We start from the raw sequence: 19,290 nt of genomic DNA, 5'->3' as shown, positions 1-19,290 counted from the left end.
CCCTAGGGGTGCACAGCAGGACTCCGGGCCCATGTCTGGGTAAGACTCTGGAAAAGGGATTCTCAATCTGGTGGAACCCCTTAACTGGAATTCCTGATCTGGAAGTTGCCACCTGGGTAGTGATCACGGGCTTAGTGGGACTTGGAACCCATTCTGGATTTCTGTAGTTCAGTTTCAGTTTCTGGTCTTTCTGGTTTCTGAGGCTTCCATCTGCTGACTGAGATCTGCTTCGTGTCTTTTGCTTAGAGATCAAAATGGGTGACATCATTTCTGTTTCATCACAGTCCTTTGGGAAGAATTTTGATTGCTTGGTTCAACACTAGGTACAGACCCATGACTAGGGGAAAGGTGGTATTTTACTGTAATACCGCATGCCGTATGTATGCCCTTCAGTGTGTAAGAAAAAATTGGAAGTATGTTTTCAATAAATAAAGGTGTGAGGAATGGAAATGATTTTTGTTAAAAGGAAAAAGAAAAAAGATGATTTTCTCCTTGAGCTTTTTGTTTCTGAACAGAAAAAAATAAGGGACAAAACAATATGGATACAGATAGTTGAAGGAGGTTTGTGGAAAAGACACACTGAGAAAAGAATTTTGTACATGGTTGGGATTTTCTAAGAAAATCTAAGGCTTGATTAAATGTAATTAGGTAAACGGATTTTGTTAAGAGTAGACAGATGCAAGGTTGCATTTGTTTTTACTCTCTGTTAGTGAAAGAAAGATTTCTTAAACTGTTGAGTGGCTTCTGATAACAGAGTATGTGAATTTCTTTGTCTTTAGGCAATCTGTTCCCTAGCTGCTCTTTAAATATTTTATTGTCATTCTGGTTAAACAAATAAGAATTGTTTTGCAATGATCTATGATCTTATCTGACCAAGTATTTTAAAACTCTGACAAAATTCCCAATTATCAAATATTAATTAAGTTACTTTGACATCCATTTAACTTTGGAATGCTTCAAAGAGCCCATGGAGCATCCCCAAAAGAGATCCCAAACTGATTGCATTCATTTGATATGTTAAATTACATAGGAAGCATTATTGAATGAGTGATGACAAAATATCTTACATTATATTGTACCTGTGAATGTTATTAGCATAAAGATTCTAGAAGTTATATGGAATACCTAAAATTTGGTATGTCCTGATAAAATATTATCAATCATAATTCCAGTTATTGTCTTAAAATGTATGTCACAGCATTAACCAAGTTTCTTTGTCAGCTGAATTGTAATCAGGTTTGTAACCATGCCTTCCTGAGCCTTCTGTCACTCATAGACAGTTAGGCTTTTACTCTGATGCCCTTGCAAAACGCCTCCTTTTCAAAAGGTTTATGGAAAGCACTTTTTGATAAGTACAGGTTTCTGATTTTCAGATCATACCACTGAGCTGGGTAAGAAATTAAAGAAATCTAATGGAATTTTTTATTTCATAAAACTGTTAATGAAATATTAGTTACATGAAATGGAGTAAACTGATGTATATAGTTCCAATTTTTGGTTTTATCTGAAATATTTCTGGCTTTTAATCTTTATTTTCCAGATATGAGATAATCTTCCCCTGAAGCTAATTATGGCTTACAGAAATTTGTTAAATTACACCTTTGTGAACAGAATTGAAGCATTTATCTTTTCCTTCTACCTGAGACCTCCAGGAAACTCTTAGGTTCCTAGCAACCTTTCCAAGTGAATGAGGAAGGCCACTTCATGGCAGCTGCAGGAACCTCAAGATATTTTGGAACTCAGGAAGAGAAAAATCCACCTGGGCCCGCAGGTACTGCAGGTGAGGGCTGGTGGCGTGGCTTTCCTGACCTTGGGAGGCCTTTTAAAGTTTAACTTGAGGTCCCTTATAAAAAGTTCCAGCAAGATCAAATTTAAAATAGCCTCTTAAAATATTCTTTTTTACAGAGTGGTGGATCTTCACATAGATATTCTTTGCACTGAACGGTTTGTCAGGAAGCCTGGAAAGTAAAAGTTAAGTTTTACTGTGACTGTGTGGTGTGCATGGGGTCCAAGGGAAGTGAGGGTCTTGCAGCGAAGGCTTCTGTGGGGCAAGACACAGTCTGAAAATGTGCTGATCGGTTCACACGCTTCCCAATGTGCAACATAGTGGTGTGGTGTTTTGTGACTGTGTCATGTAGTGGGGCATAAGTTGGTTTTCTCAGATACAGGTGGTGTTGTGTAAACAGAGATACAGCACATTGTGTCTGGAAAAAACAGTGGGAGTTTTGCAGCAACCTATGTGAATGTTTACAGTGTCATTAAGAATTGTTCACCAGATCGTAACACCCCTGGCACAATCTGGGGCAACCCTAGGCTGAAAGGTAACACCATGGTCAGGACAAGAAGAGGGAGATGACACCTGTGGCCGACCAGTGTGTACAGTGGTGAGACTGGCAGCAGGGACACAAGTCGTCCTCATCATCATTGGAAAAATGAGAGATGAGACCTTTCACATGCAGACACAGGTCCCAGTCAGTCACATTCTGGGCCAAGTGCAGGGACTGCTTGTTGCAGATCCAACCTGATGGCAGGCCTTGGGTGGGTGCACTCCTCACATTTACACTTGCCGCAGTCCTCACACACGTAGGTGTGCAGCCCCAAGTCTTCCTTGCTCAGTGGCTTAAGCTCACCTGGCCTGAGCTCTGATCTGGGCTGTGCCTGGTTACTCCAAGGAGAAGGATGACCCAGCAGCCTCTTCTCAGAAGGGCTGCTGCTGGGGCTTGTCCTCACGCTGTTCTGGTTTGATTGTCTACTCAACTTCTTTGTCCCTAATATAGGATTGGAGAAGGTGACCCTGCATGTAGAGGCCTTGGCTAACTTCACACAAAAGCCCCGAGTGATAGCCAGCAGAGTTTTACACTGTTGAACACGGAGTTCCCCCTAGTGTGGAAGACAGCTTTTCAGAGCCAGGTGGCATTAGACATACTGCCGGCTTCTCAGGGAGAAACCAGTGTGATTACTCCTGCCACGCACTGTGTTCACATCCCTGATGAATCTGGAAATGCCCCTTCCCTTCTTGATGACGTGAAAACCTGGATTCAGAATGTTGACGGCGCTGACACAAATGCCCCTGAAGTTCTCTCTGACGTCCCTCATTGGTTTCCAAGTTTCTTTTCAATTCCTAAAAGCTGTGCTCTGTGTTTTCAGGAATATTTCAGCTATTGCTTGTGCTCATCAATGTTATTCCAGGGTTTTATATGTTTTTTAGCTTTTGATGTGCTTTGTATCCTACCTTTGTCAAACTATGGTAAAATCTCTAACATGACCCCTTACTAAATGGCATGAACACGTGCATTTTTCCATCAGAAAAAAACCCAGATGAAACCCCAGTTAATTAGGAAGCAGTTAGGGGAGAATGGCGTCCACTTCCCACTTTCCATAGATATGGAAGGAATTCCCAGTGGGGAGTATTGTCATTGGCGACCATCTGGTATTTGTAACTGCTTAAGTGTTCAAAGGTTCAGATGGTGTTTTTCCTGCTCTGGCCCACCAGGGTGAGGCTGGAGAGGAGGGGTGGCTGGGTGGTCTGCCCAGCCCCCTGGTGGGCTGTGTGCTTTTGCCCCCGACACCTCAGAAATGGCAATTGGGTTTCTGTTTTCTGTCTCTTATTGTTCATAACTCATTGCAACTGCACACACAGGCACTTGTTTGTAGTCTCTTGTGTTTTCTTTGTGTTTTGCTGTTTGAGATGTAGGTCCTGTCCTGTGCCGGTGCTGTAGAAGGAGGCCCTGGGTCTCAGTCTGCATAGATATTAGAGACATATACCAGCCTGACTTTAAACTGCACACTTTTTTTCTAGCGCTTTTCCACAGCCTCCCTTCCTGCACACCCTTTGTTCTAAGCACAAGAATATTAGAAGATTCCCAAAGCCAGAGGTCAACAATGTGCCCATAATGACATGCCCAGTGGAAGGAACAGCTGCTTCAGCAAAAGCAAGGACAATTTTGCAACAATTTGTCACCCAGAATGTGATCTCTAAGGAAACCAGTGCCACTCCTTGAATTCAAGCACTCTTCCTTCTCTCCCTGGCAGGCCCATAGTCTTGGAGGCATTAGCCCACTGTGAGCTCCTTTGCCTGGCAAAGAAATAAAGCAGTCTTTTCTGCTTCATCCAAAACTCTGCCCTCAAGCCTCAGTTCAGTCTTTGCGGTGAGGAGGCCAAGTTCAGGCATCACTTCTAAAGCACTTTGGCACTGGAAGCCCTTGCCTGTATTGACAGGCAGAGACAGTATTTAAGCATCACGTTTAGGAAGAAGAGACTTTTCCTTATTCCTGCGTCTAGAGAAACTCCTCCCAGGCTAGATGTCCCGAGGCCTTCAGTCACTGTAGCTCCTGAAAGTGCCCGTGGGCGATGGCGCAACTAAAGAGCCGTGGTCCTCAGGCACTGAGCGTGCTTTTCACTTTCTCTCTGTGGGGGTCGTATCAACTCGGAAGGACCCTTGGTTCTGAGGGGTACAGGATATGTTCTCATTTTTCAGGGAAGAGGGAAAGTCATTTTTATCAAAGGAAAGTCAAGGTTCAGAAAAACTTAACCTGAGCAGTGAAATAATTAGTGCGTTATTGCATAAATCAAGACATATCAATGACAAAAAATAATAATTTGTGCCTGACATTAGTCTAAGTTTTTAAATATCATCTGAAAAACCCACTTGGGGAAGCTGAGACTGCAAATTCAGTAAGGCCTCTCGAAACTTTATTTTTCTACTCTTTTTTTTTTAACTAAAGCTGTTCTACAGATTAGCTGTTATATTTCGTTGTATCCACTTTTAAATTTGGTCTTTCCATTAGTGCTAATAAAATAGCTGTCAGTGATGAGAGGTTTGTAAAAAAATTAGCAATTTAGAAGTTTTTCCAACTCAAAGGATCCATCATTGGCCATTGAAGAATAATATCTTAATAGCCTATTTGTAGAAAGACCCAGCGGGGACTTTCCAGTCTACCATGGGTGCAAGAGGTATCCTTGTTGACGGCAAACATGATGTAGCCCCCATGATCCAAAAGTTCATTACCTAGAAAGTCTGAGAAAGTAAAAAACATTCTTATATCAGTAATAAAGCAGCAAAGGTTGAGACAACAGTGACCCCTCGTGGACTGGGACACCTTATGGCAAGCTCCCTTGAGAACTGGTGCAGACTGACCAGGAGAAGGCTTGGAGTTCCAGTCTGTTCAGCTGGTCTCCAAATTCACACTGTGCATGCCCCTCCTGAGTGGGACAGACCAGGGAGTTTCCTCACTGGCCAACAGGCCAAGATCTCAAGACACTGAACAGACAAAAAGAAAGTCTAATTTGACCTGTGGTTGTTCTCCTTATGACAAATGACACAAAAGACAGAGATAAAGAAAAATAGTGACAATGTCTGGTTGGGAAAAGATCCACAAACCAAGAGTAATTCACTGAATTTCAAACCAAGAATTGTTGAGTCCAAGGAGCTAACCCTACAAATATTTTCTCCTGCTAATAGAATTCTAGAAGAGGAAAATTCTTACCTTTCTCATTTACAAAATACTCTGCAGGCAGAGACCCAGGAGATTGACCTGGTAAGAATCTCACGTTCTGCTGGCTTTTGTCAGTCGCCCCAGGATCTCCACCTGCAGCAGCTGTGAGTGAGGTGTGATTAGCCGGAGAAGTTGCAGCTCGTCCTCACTGTGGACTGTTGGGGAGGAAGAAGTTTTGCTCTATTCTTCTAGGTTCTTCTGGCCAGTCTAAGAATTACATTGACATGAAAGAGATTAACAGGGGAAAATCAAACAAAAGTTTAACATGTACACATGGGAGAGACTCACACCCCTGGAAGGCAGGCAGCCGAAGCCCAGCAGGAAGAGCCCTGCCGTCATTGCCAGCCCCCATGCCCATTCCTTCTCCTGCTGCCCTGTGACCAGGCCCCAGGAGGGGGCCGGGCATGCGCAGAAATCAGGACTTAGATCCAAACCAATGTCTTGGCACCAAAGAAGGGAAGACATTGGGGCTGAGTCTTGGGGAGCTTGTAGCAGAACCCTCTCTGCTGACACACAGGGAAGCTGAGGCCTGGGGCAGGAGGGGACTGTTCCGCCACTTATGTGATGTTGGACTTTGCGAGGCTCCATTTCACTCTCACCCTATGGAAGCCCCTGTGGGAGAGGCTGAGTCCAGCTCAAACAAAACACCCTGCAGCTCTGTGGTTTGCCAGTTCTGTGGCTCCACCAGCCCAGGGAACTTGGACCACTTTTGTATGTGGAGCCTCCTTTTCCTCACCCCTAAAATGTGCCTGACACCCCAGCTCACAGGACTGGCCATGAGGGTCTCACAAAAGGTCTGCTGAATGCTGACAGCCCAGGCCTTGGTGTGTGGCCTCTCTCTTCCCAGGCCTTGACCCTGGTTCCCCTGCTCAGCCCCCAGACTTACATCCAGATCACCCTCCACACTGGGTCCAGCATCACCAGGTTGGTGATGTTTATGCTGAGGGAGGGGATTAACCTGGATTCTGATCTCAGGGCCCCACAGACCCTTCCGTGAAAACCACTCACCCTCAGCTCTGGGTCCACCCCACTGTTTGCAGGTGGAGCAGTCTGGAACCCTTACTAGCCTCCTCGATCTCCACACCCCTTGACCTACAAGAACTCTGGCTCCTAATCAACCCCCAAGACTTCTGTCAGCAAATCACAGGGTGTTTGAACCTTGGCTACTCCCATCACCAAGTCTACGTGCATCAGCTTTTCCAGGCCCTCCTGGCAGTCACTTGGAATGAGGATCTTAGCTAACGTGGCAGTGGGAGGCGGGGCTGGAGGAGGAAGGCCCCACCTCCCTTGATTTGAGGGCTTCCAGCTGGGGGTAGCGCCCTCCTCTGACCCTGCAGCCCCTCCCCTGCAGGGCACTCACCCACTCCCGCAGCCTCTCCCGGGCTCTGGAGGCCCCGCCCCAGGGCGCTGGGCTTGGAGGCTGCTCTTGCCGGAGTGGAGGACAGAGCCATTGAGCCTGCCCCCTCACCCGGTTCCCCAAGCCCCCCGACCTCAGACCCTGACAGCTGACCAGGGCACTGGTAGCAGTGCTATGTGCCCTCCAGCATGCTTTGATTCCAGAACAATCTCAGCGCTGGCACGCACTGGGTTTGTGACTTGGGGCTGTGGCCTAGTCCCCGGAGCCTGTTTCTTCACCTGGCAAGTATTGGACGCCCACTTACCCGCCAGGTTCTCCTGAGGTCTCAGGGCCATGTCACTTTTATCCTCACCTCCTGCTGAAGCAGAACAGAAAGCCCCACACCCTCCTTCCTTTCTCCTCATCACCGCTCTGTGAGGCTGGCACCACGGGGTCATCCTCTCTCCATTTCCCGGCTGAGGAGGCAGAGGCCCGCCGAGGGGCAGTGCGGTGCTCAGGGGCCCACAGAGGAAAGGCCATAACCCCTTCTCAGCCAGAGGCCCTGGGGCAGCGTCCCTCCCCCAGCCCAGCTCCGCCATTGGTGGGAGTTGTGTCCTTCGGGCTCCCAAGCGATGAAGGCCCCCATCTGGGTGGAGCTGTGGATAGAGGGGACATGGGCCTTGGAGGCCAGGTTGAGGTCCCTGCCTGCCCCAGGATCCCTGGAGTCTCAGCCATCCAGGCTGAAAACAAGGCCATGCTGAAGACTTGCCCTCTCCGGGAACAGCTCAGAACATCCCCTGCAAAGCAGGCTTTCTTCATGCACTCAGGAACGTGACCCCTGAGGCACCACCTCTGAGTCACAAGGTCGAAGGGGACAGGACACTTTGCTTCCTCTTTCACATGAAGCTTCTGAAGTCATTCAGGAAGGATCAACTAAGCTCCCATTAGTTCCCAGACATTTCTCATGAGCCACCCGGGGCCTGTGTCATTGCTGACTGGGGACCAGGGTGAGAATCCTGACCGTGACTGACCAGCATTGATGGTGAGTTGGGCACATTGTGGAGTCACAGAATGAACACATATCTGTCTCTGGTCCAGCCACTAGGACCCAGGACTGGGCGGCAATATGCACACCTAGACCATAGGAACCCTGCAGTGCTCATCCTTGGGATGAGAAGGGCGCCCTCCCCTCGGAGGTGCAGTGAAGACAGAATGGGCAGCAAGGACCTGGGCTCCTGAGGCTAGATGGGGCTGGTCAGGGAAGAAAGTTACCCCTACCCACCCCGTCCACCCAGGAGCCTGAAAGAAGCCACGTGCCAGCGGCAGGGACTAGAATGGGAGCCAGAGACCTGCTAGCGCTGCCATCGAGTGCCCCCTCCTGGAGCAGCACGGACACAACACATTCCCAGGGTCTCCTGCCCCTCCACTTTTCTGTGGACAGAACACATCCCTCGTCCTGCTGATCCAGAGAAGATGGGGATTTTTCAGACGCTTTAGTGAGAAACTGAAAACTACATCCCACCCCGTCCCCGTCCCTCCTTGACCCTCCTCCCTCCAGACCTCAGGCCTCCACGCTACCTCGATGAGCAGACCCCTGCTCCAGGAATCGGCTTTGCTACACGGATCTTTACATTTCCAGAAGCCCCTCCTAAGGGGAAGGGTAAGAAGGAAGGAGAAGTTCAGAGAAAATGTGTGCATGAGGAGTTAAAGGGCAAATCCCTTTTACTTGAGAACATGGAGTGTTCAGACTGCATGGATGAGGGTCTCACTGGGATTCTTTGGGCAGGAAGGTGCTGTGGGGCTGGGGATGGAGCCCTGGGGTTGGTCACCTGGGGCCTCCATTTCCATTTCTACTGAGAAGATCTGATTCCATCAGTTTGAGTTTCAGCTGGGCAGGGCTCTGTTGGTATAAAGAGAACACTATAAATTCTCCAATTTGACTCCAGCCCCTGGGACGTTTAAGAAAATAAATTCCTAAAGCATTAGGAATGATGGCCTATTTCCCAAGGGGGCTTAGAGACTTGGCCCCCAACCCAGGTAATGTCTGTCAAATTTGTTTCCCCCAGGAGGTGCCAGCTGCCTGGGGGTGGGGATGGCAGACAAATAAGTGACCCCACATTGACTTTGAACTTCCTGTGGAGAGACACCCACCCACGTAGAAACAGCCCCATGTCTCCTTCGGAGAGTGATTTGAGGCAGAGCAGAGAGGACTGCATTCAGGGAGCAAAATTTCCTGAGGACTGGAACCCTTGGGGAAGGGAACATAGCAGGCTTGGAGGTGGGAAGTTGCTGCCCTGCTTGCTCTAGCTTTAGTCCCCTCACTGTCTCAATTTGCCCTGGATGAGACACACACCCAGAGAGCCCAGGGAGGACCTAGAAGGCACACAATACATAAGACAGCAGGATGTTGAAAATCCACAGGAATGAAGTTAGCTCAGCCCAAGGAAGGAGATAGGTAGGAAGCATCCACCCACTGAGAGCTGGGAGTCAAGTTCAGCACGGCCCTGCAGGATGGACCTGGGACTGTGCAGGGGCCTGGATCGCAGACTTCCATCCAGAAAGCAGGCAAAGGAGAAGAGGCCATTCCCAAGATTCCAGAGACGGGCTCCACTGGATGGTCCATGCCATACCCTGGCCGCCTTGACCCAGTGCCCCACCACCCAGGCTTGCTCCTGGGCCACCACACTCAGTCCTTCTGGTAGGGGTGATGATGCAGTTGGCCACACTGTTAAGCTGAGTGATAGTGGCATGGATGGTGGTGCCATGTGCTCATTGCCAGGGCTGTTTTTCTGGGACTAGGTGAATCCCAGACATTGAGAGGGAACCACTTTCTTCAACACCTCCTGGAGCAGAGGGAACATCACATGATCAGCGATACCTCATCTCTGCATCCCAGGTGGGGGTCACCAGAGTGGGAGTCCAGGAAGTAGAGGACATGGCTGAAGCCTGGGCTTTTCTCTGTGTTGAGAGCACTAGCACCACACCGATTGTGGGACTCAGTACCCACAGGACCCAGCACTGATGGGTAAAGGAGAGGGGAATTTCTACAAGCCCATCCTCACTAACTCCAGGCTCCAGAGGGCAGCTCCACTCTATTCAACCCCAGGGGCATCTTCTACCATCCTGATCACATTCTGGTCTGACTCCCCAGATTCATGTTCCCCAGTGGCAGCTACACTCAGACTGTTTGTTTCTCTCCCTGTGTTTAAGTGCACATCAGATATGTGATAAATGCTGGAGCAGCTGAAATTCTGAGCATATTTCTAGGTGACCCTTGGACCTGGTTGCACAGGGTGACCTCCCCTCCCGCAACCAATGGGCCAGACCCCACCCACTATTCTTTCTGTTCTACCTATTTAATATACACATACACTCTGTGCGGAACATCCTGTTATCCTCCATCTCTGCAGGTGGACAGAGAAGGCTTGGGTTTGAGAAAGTTGCCCAGGTCACATGGTTGATAAGCGGTGGAGCTGCGGTCTTGGATTCTGGTCCCAGAAGTCTGGATCCTGGAAAGGATGAGGTGGGACAGCTTATTTCAAAGGGAAGCCCTGCCCCAGTACCCCCATGAGAGCCCACCCACCAGCACATCCAGGAGAGTCAGCAGTTCTGCCGCCAGCCTTGTGGAGAGGCTGTGAGTTCAGACTGCTTCTTACTTGTCCCATTCCTCCTGGTCATGTATCAGAGACAGAGGGGCCCTGGGGCTGGAGCTGGCTCTGTCTCCAGTTTTGAGGCTGGAGATGGAAGACCGAGTGGACGGGCCCCGTTGCTCCGCCTTAGAGTGCGCCCCCACTGGGGTAGATGCTGCTTGTGCCACTACTGGAGAAGCTGGTGGCAGTGACGCTGGCTGCGGCACCAGTGGTGTTGGTAAAAACATAGAGGGGTTGTCTCCAGGCCCTAAGTTGACCCTTCCTCTGGCTCTTCAGCAAATTTTCAGCTGTGGGGTTGGCACAAGAGGAGGGTAAAGAGAAAGGTTCACCCACAGAACTAACTTTCCCTTTGTCTTCCCCCAAAAGAAAGCTCTGCTGCCTTAAAAAGGGACACACAGCCTCTGAACCTCAACTCAGACAGCTCTCCCTGCCTGCAGACCTCCTACCCTCTGGCCCTGCCTCAGTGGGTGCTAGAAGGTTCGTAGTGACCTGGAAGAGGTGGGGAAGGTGCATCATGTTGGAGGGAACTGTAGCTTGCAGCATGTGGCTTGTGGAGTGTAGGCCAACTGTGCAGGGCTGCCAGGTGAGCTGCAGGTACTGATGCCGCTAGGGTCCCAAGGTACTGGAAAGGGCATGGGAGGTTTCTGCATGAACTAGAGTCAGAGGCCTGGCCTTTCATCCATGCTGAGCTCTCACAGTCCCTTCTTTGGCTCTTGGACCCAGGTGGTGGCCTCAGCCCACTTCCACCCCTGTGACAGCCGTCCTTGTAGCGGAAGGGCTGGTCATGCAGTAGGCCTGACAGGGACCCGCTGTGAGTGTGGTCTTACCGACACCCTTCTCTCCAAGGCCATGGGCACAGCCTACCCCATCCTCCATGCACAGGAGCTTCAGGACTGGGCTGAAGACACTTTTGTGAGTGGGTTGCTCCCCACTCCTCCTGCTCTGGTCCCCAGTTATGGAGGTCATGGAAGTGCATGTAGAGAGAGCAGGTGAGGGAGATGGGGCTGTTGGGGGGATGGGCCTCACAGGGATCAGCTCAGTCCAACAATCCTCTGATTCCCAGGGAGGCTGGGACCCCACCCACAGCGCTTTGTGACTCATTTTCTTCTTCAGGGGAATTAATAGATGTGTGAGCTCCAGGTTCTGTCCGTCTTTCCCCAGTACAGCCCCCGAACCTACTTAGTTCTGAGGAGACAGCAGCCCCTCTTGTGGGCCCAAAGACCACCTACAGCTTCAGTTTGTCCTGTGATTCATCTGTGTGGGTGAATATGGGAGGTGCACCACGTCTAGAAGAGGCTGTGAGGGCATCATGGTTAAAGTGCTGTGGCATGTTCTTTTGCAAATGCAGAAAGGCCACAGGCCAGGGAAGGATGAGGCTGAGAGTATTTTCACTGGGGAGAGAGAAGGATAAATGTGAGGACACACAGCACGCCCAGTAGCCCTTTCTGCAGAGCCAGACACCAGGTGAGCATGTACCATGACTTCCTCCCATAACCCTGTGAGGTCCATGCCTATACAACCCTGTCTGTGAGAAGAGCAAAGTGAAGCTCAGAGAGGTGTGAGAACTTCCAAAGATAAACAGATTAAGGTGGGATCGTCACCACCATGCTGTGCTGGGACAGGCAGTCACCTGTCACACTGCTCATGTAGGACCTGCTGGGAGCAGGGAAGGCCTGATGGGAGCACAGGAACACTGTGATGGAGGTGGCGTTTCTACCTGGGAGAGCTGGTACTGGGGACTCTGTGTGATTCTTTTTTGTGCTTGCTTTTAGCGTCAGCATGATACTGTCCCATTTGGGAACAGGGCTGTCCCCTTTCCACATCGGTGCACAAGGAGAAACATGTTCACACTGGTATCACCATAAGTCACCAGCAGGATCAGGATCTGGAGCTCAGACCAGATAATCCTCAGCAACTGGTTTAAGAAGAGGACCTGATTGTCCGCCCGAAAAATTTCTAGCTTTAAAAGTATATTTAATTAGGGGGAGTGATAAATAATTGATCCCTTCAAAATATCCTGTTATCTGAAGAACAATAGCACCTCTGAATTATAAGAACAATATTTCAGTTTGTCATCAATAACCATCATACAGGTATGACAAAACAGGGTGTTAGGAATTACAAAAGGGTCTCAAGATTATGCAGGTCAGAACTGAGAACTGTCCAAAGCATGGGCTGCATGACATTCCGTCTAAGCTACCTGAGGCTTGGTCTGCTCCTGACATGGAACAGACAGTCCTGAGAAAACCGCACTCCTCAGAGGACCCCAGGGAGTTGAGAGATTTGGGTTTGGATTCCAGACCAACCCTGATCATTTCTAAATATGGGATTTGAGACTCTTCTGCATCTGATCGAGGTGTGGTTTCAAGGAGTGAGGCATGATCCAGGCAAGAGAGCAGACATGGCTGAATCAGAGCATCACCAGTGACATTAACAAAGAGACCAGGGCACTGAGATTCCCAGTGATTTAGCATCATGGCTGGGACGGGTCATGTGTTCTCCAGTGAGTTCTGAACATCCAACACTGCTCCCAAGGATCTGCAGGGGGCGCGCGAAGCCAACAGTTCTTAGGTGGTGGGGCGCATGCGCATTCCGCGACAGACGTGGTCGGCGTCTTCCCTGGGGGCGACGCTCCTTTTCCTCAGGGCGGAGCGGGCGGCGCCATGGCGGCTTCGGGACCGCGTGGCCCTCGTTCCTGCAAGGAGGAGGACGCTCCTCGCTCGCTGTCTGAGGTAATGCCGGTTTCCCCGCATGCTAAGCCAGCTTCATACGGGGGTGTGTGTGGACCTGGCCGAGTTGGGTTCCCAGTCCAGGAGGGAGGGGACGGGTGCGCTGGCGGACCCGCTTCGGCTGTTGTCCTCAGCTGCTGGGACGGGGTGAGGGTCCGCGTCCATCGGGGCCACGGGGCTGTTCGCGCCCCTCATTCTCACTGCCTGGGTCCCCCCCTTCGCCGCGTGGTTGGAGGTGTTTACACCGCAGGTCACGGGCGGGGACTCGGGAGTAACGTGAAAGGGGCTGAGAAATTACTGAAACAGGGAAAGAGGTGTATGAAAACACATTATATTAACTTTTATATTTTAAGTGTGTCAAAGTCAGAGTTTATTATGCTTTTAATCTCCTGTCTTTAAAGGAATACAATTATTTATTTTGTACTTAAAATATTTTATATTTAAAATGTGCTTCTTAGCTTATCTCATTTTCAAGTCCAAATATTGCCACGATTGTTATTTTCTTATAATGAGAAGGAAAAGCCTGGCTGGACTAGCAAGATAACTCTTAAAACTAAGTGTAATAAGTGTCAGTTTACTGATCTAAGTACTGCTGGGCTAACTCATAAATCTGAAGTTTAATAAGTGTTGGTTTACTGGGCTAATAACTTAACTCATAAGTCCTAGCTCAACAAGTGCCAGTAACTGGGTTCTGGCCAGCAGAAGTCCCACTGAGACTGAATGAATTACTCAAGACTCTGTGGAAAAAGTCAAGAGAGGGAGAGGGAGTCGGGAGCCAACTCCACGAGCCTCTCAAATGCTCCCACATTTATTGTGTACAATCAAAGGAAAAATCACTAACAGTTGTGTGACGGAATGCAGGAATTTAAGGAAAGACAGGGTGGGATTGAGATTGTAGAAATCACAGTGAGTACAAAGGCTTTGTTTATCTTTGGGGAAGTCATGGGAAGAGGGGAACAAGATATATCCTTATAGATATGTTAGAAAAGACGACCAGCCCAGCCAGCTCCTTGTTCTGGGCATAGAAGACTAACAGCAGAGACACCCAGTGTTTATAGCTGAGGGCCTGGGTTGTTGCTTTGCCATGAACAGAGCGCTATCTAAATCCTCAACTATGCAAGCAAGGCATTGTCTCTGCTTTTTATGGCCAGGAGACTGGCGTGCGGATGCACAGGTGCCTGTTTGCAAGGCAGTTAACTAAGCACATTTGCTCTTCTTTAAGGAGACGAGTGGCTGGGGTTTGTTACAATTTTTTAACCCAATCATGGGCTCCCAAAAGTAACATGATCTGTTCCTAATAGATAAACTCCAGTGTACTGATTCCCTGCTTTTGCTGTTCAGACCTTACTGGCTATAGCCCCATGCTTGCAATTAACTCTATAAAACCTAATGCAAAAGTTTTGGAGGTGCTCAGAGCTTCAGAGCAGAAGCCCCTCTGAGCCCGCCAGTGTAATAAATCTGAGTATTACAACCCTCCGAGTGGTGCTTGTTTCTTGGCTGGCCTGTTGTTTCCATAATATTAATACAGTGACAGTCTTAAATATATGTAAATATAAGCTTATTGAAAAATATTTTGCAGCATTCCAGGGTGACCAGTTTTGTTAAAAATAATACCTAGGCCACTACCAATTTCTTACAAGAGTATAATTTTTAAAATTTTGAATTACTTTTATAAGTTCCAAATACAGTGGCGATTTTTAAAATACCAACCATTGTACATACTGCATAAGAACATTTGAGATGAAATATATTCAAAACTAAATCGTCAGAATATTTAAAAGGCAGGACAATGACTGCTTTTCATTGCAAATACATTTTCTCCTAATAAATGCAAAATATGAAGTTATTTAGCTTAGTTTTCTATACCTTTGTTCAAAAGGTGAAATAAGAATATCTATAATCTTTTTTTTAAATTTTAACCTTCTTTCTCATAAAAATTGGTATTTGTATCTGTAGAATCTTAATTTCCCTTTCATTTTTTTCTTTCAATTTATTTTCTTTAACAGAGTGCTTTCCTGTTTCTTGTTAAAGTTTTTTTTTATTCTCCTATTCTAGATCCAAGTCACTTTCTGATACTGAGAGTAAACAAGGGGAGAGACCTTATAGTAAGTATGCAACTTTTGATGTGGTCAGGAATTTTTCTTGGAGAACTTTCTTTACAATTTCTGCTCAGGTCACAGTATTATCCCATTATGAAAACTGAATACAAAATTGTAATCTGTTTACACCAGGACGCTTCCAATTTTGGCACAGCACATTTCCTGATATTTTACATTAGATATTAATACAATATTTGATTTTATTTATATATTGTACACTAATACATATTTTATATATGAATATCTGCTGAATGCCATTAATTTGCATGGGGTGGTAGCTGATTGCATTTGATTTTTCTGACCATTAGTTATTCTTAGGTGTGTCTAAAGTACTTCTTAGAACACATATTTGACTACCACACCTCTCATAGAGTATTTTAAAGGTTATTATATTTTAAATTATAGAAGCAGAAATGTTACCCATTACGTTTATGAAATGATTAAGTAACAATTTGGTGTAATCATATTCAGTGGAGGAATGATGGCTTCTACATCTTTGTACATCTGCCACAGTTGCTCCTCTATAGTATTTGTGGCCATGAGCATTTTTATGTCAACATGATCCTTTTCCAATTCTTTTTTTCTTTTATTTCAGTACAATCAGTAAAGCTTTCCTTTGCAGTGATGGCATTGTTTTTAACATGAAGATACCTTGTCATCTGACACATTTGTACCTGATGGTCTATTACTCTTGTACAGAGCAATAAAAAGCATTTTCATATCTCCATCTGTATTCTAGATCTTTCTAATTTCTTAGAAGCTTTTTATAATCATTTTTAGTTATTTTAATTGTACTAAACACAGAAGAACAGATCACTTTTTATATTTACCTACCTCATCACCTGAATGGACACATACATTATAAAAACATGTGAGTTTGATGAATTTGAGGAACGTTCCAGAGTTTGAGCTTCAAGTATTTTTATGTGATTTTCTAAGAGGTAATTAATTTCTGGCACAAAATATGGCATTATCTAAAACCACTGGCAGGATTGTCTGTCATTTTGGCTTATTTGACTTTTGTCACATAGCTATCAGCTAGGACCCAGTGAGTTTGAATATTTTAAAAAGCACTTCTGATTAGAAAACATCAGGAAGAAACATTGAATATTTGTGTTCACGACTCTGGTATCATTATTGTAATGTGCTATTTGTTTTGGCATATATTTGATTTTGTTCCAGTAGTGTGAAATGTAAGCATGGGAACAAAATTAAAAAAAACAAAAAATTCTTGAAGCCAGTCACAATGAATTATTAGTCATTTTATTTTTATTTTATAAACAGGCCATTTGAATATGTTCAGCCATGAAGTGAAACAGACTCACTGAACTCTGAGTCCTGAGAGACAGTGACCCAGGACACAGCCCTACCAGTAAGTAATGTGGTGATTTGATACACATATGTATTGTGAAATTATTATCACAATAAGGATACTTCCATAAACTCATAAAATTCCCATTTGTGGTGAGAATTTTTGAGATCTGCTCTCAGTAACTTTCAGATAAATAATACAGCATTGTTAGCTGTAGTCACCATGCTGTTCGTGAGATTTCCCAGAACTCACTCATCTTAAACATGGACATTTGTACTCTTTGGGCATCTTCTCATTTCCCCACTCCCAGGCCCTGACAATCACCACTCTGTTCTCTGTGTGAGTTTGGCTTTTTTAGATTACACGTGTAAGTGAAATCATGCAGTTCTACTTTTTCTTTTTTCAGAGTCTGCAGTGTGTTGATTTGATCCACTTACATACAGCAATGTGATCACAAACACAGCTTTAACTAACACCTCTCACATGACTCACAAGTATAATTTTCTTTATTTTTGGTGGCAAGAACATTCACAAGATAGTACCTTACGAGCTTTGGAGACTGGTACAGCACTGTTGTCTGTAATCACTGTGCTGTGCATTTGATCTGCATGACTTATTTATCTTCTGCTTGCACATTTGTACCCTTTAACATCTCCCCATTTCCTCCACCCTGACACCTAGGTACCACCATTTAACAATTTGTTTCTAAGTGTTTGCTTGCTTGTTTTTTGTTTGTTTGTTTGTTTGTTTTTGTATATCTGATATCTTACATTTGTCTTTTCTCTGTTTATTTCATCTCACCAAGCATAATACCCTCAAGGTCAATCTGTAATATCCCAAATGGCAGAAATTCCTTCTTTCATAATACAGAATAATATTCCATTGTATATAAATGCCATTTCTTCTTTATCCATTCATTCATTTTTGGACACTCAGGTCATTTCCATATCTTGGCTATTGTGAATAATGTTGTAATAAACATGTGAATGCAGCTATCTTTTCAATACCCTGTTTTCACTTCTTTCAGATGCACACCAAGAAGGAGGACTGCTGGAGCATATGGTAGCTCTATTTTTAACTTTTGGGTAACCTCTATAGCTTTTCCATAGTGGTTGAACCAGGTTACATCCCCACTGACAGTGTACAGGGGTTTTCTTTTGTCCTCATCCTGGTCAGCACTGTCTCTTGTCTTCTTGGTGATGGCCTTTCTGACAGGAGGGAGAGGATATTTCATTCCACTTTCAATTTTCATTTCCCTAATTGTTAGTCATGTTGAATATCTTTTCATGTACCTTTTGTGTATTTGGATGTCTTCTTTGTTAAAATATAAATTTAGATTCACTGCCCATTTTTTATATTGGATTGTCTACTCTTTTTTTTTTTTTTTTGCTGTTGTGTTATATGAGGTCCACGTATATTTTGATACTAACCCTCCATCCAATACATGATTTGCAGAAATTCTCTCCTACTCTGTATTAGGCTTTATATTTTGCTGATTATGTCTTTTGCTGTGCAGGATCTTTTTAGTTTGATGTAGTCCCATCTGTTGATATTTGCTTTTCTGGCTTGTGTTTGGGGTTATATCCCAATATTATTACCCAAACCAGAGTTAAGTATCTTCTTCTCTAAGTTTTCCTGTAGGAGTTTTAAAGTATGAGGTCTTACATTTCAGTCATTAGTCCATTTTAAATTATATTTGTGAGTGGTGGAAAGTAGGTGTCCAATTTCATTTTTCTGCTTGTGGATTTCCAATCTTCCCAGCAACATTTGTTGAAGATGCTGGAGTTTCCTCATTCAAAATAGCATTAAAACCAATAAAATACTTAAGAATAAACTTAACTATGGAAGTGAAAAATTTGTACTTTGAAAACTATAAGATTTCTATGGAAAAAATTGAAGAAGACCAAACAAGTGGAAAGATACACTGGACCAGAAGTATGGCTAATGGAACAGAAGAATTAATGTTAAAATGTCCATAATACCCAAAGCCATTTACAGTTTCAGTGCAATTTCTATCAATATTCCAACAGCATTTTTTACACATGGAGGGAAATCAATCTTAAAAATGTTTTATGTGACTACCAGAGATCCAGACACCAGAGCAATCCTGGGAAAGAACAAATTGGGAGTCATCACACTTCCTGATTTAGAACTAAATCACAGTGTTACAGTATGAGACACAATGATATTGGTATTAAAATACACACATGGTTTAAATTAACAGTATAGAGGACCCAGTAGTAAACCCCTGTATATTAGGTCAACTACTATTTGAGACGGAAGTAAAACACGTTCAGTGGGCAAAGGATAGTCTCTTTGAAATATGGTGCTGGGACTCGTGGATACTACTTTAAATTTTTGATAGAAACTCCATACTGCTTTTCCTAGTGTCTGTGGTTATTTACATTTTTACCAACAACACACAAGGATTTTCTTCACATCCCTTCCAATCATTGTACTCACTTGTCTTTTTTCACTTTCGCCATTGTAACAGTTGTGATATGGTTTCGTGGTCTTGATTTGCATTTCCCTGATGATTAATGACAACCTTTTCGTGTTGCACATTTGTATGTTTTCTTAGGAAAAATGTCTATTCAGATCTTTTATTCATTTTTAATTAGATTTATTTTTTTGGCTGCTAAGTTGTATGATGTATTTATATACTTCAG

At 45.4% G+C, this 19,290-nt stretch overlaps 1 long non-coding RNA gene and 1 pseudogene across 9 annotated transcripts in view; one reads left to right on the top strand and one right to left on the bottom strand.

The window, feature by feature from the left end:
* Positions 1-1,790: 1,790 nt before the first annotated feature.
* Positions 1,791-7,187, bottom strand: LOC140692303 (protein sprouty homolog 2-like; annotated as a pseudogene).
* Positions 7,188-13,076: 5,889 nt separating this feature from the next.
* Positions 13,077-19,290, top strand: part of LOC140692304 (uncharacterized) — a 36,190-nt gene continuing 29,976 nt past the window's right edge. For 4 of the 9 annotated variants that reach the window (XR_012067874.1, XR_012067873.1, XR_012067870.1 and 1 more), the window contains exons 1-4: positions 13,077-13,213; positions 15,266-15,315; positions 16,594-16,681; positions 17,649-17,683. This is a non-coding gene — a long non-coding RNA (uncharacterized lncRNA). Of the gene's footprint in view, positions 13,214-15,265; positions 15,316-16,593; positions 16,682-17,648; positions 17,707-19,290 lie in introns of all 9 variants that reach the window. The other 5 variants (XR_012067872.1, XR_012067868.1, XR_012067867.1 and 2 more) reach the window with 2 other exon arrangements.

The sequence above is a fragment of the Vicugna pacos genome, unplaced genomic scaffold (assembly GCF_048564905.1).
Source record: "Vicugna pacos unplaced genomic scaffold, VicPac4 scaffold_5, whole genome shotgun sequence".
NCBI classification, from domain to species: Eukaryota; Metazoa; Chordata; class Mammalia; order Artiodactyla; family Camelidae; genus Vicugna; species Vicugna pacos.
The sequence above is the reverse complement of the archived record's forward strand: the minus strand, read 5'-3'. Positions and strand labels throughout refer to the sequence as shown.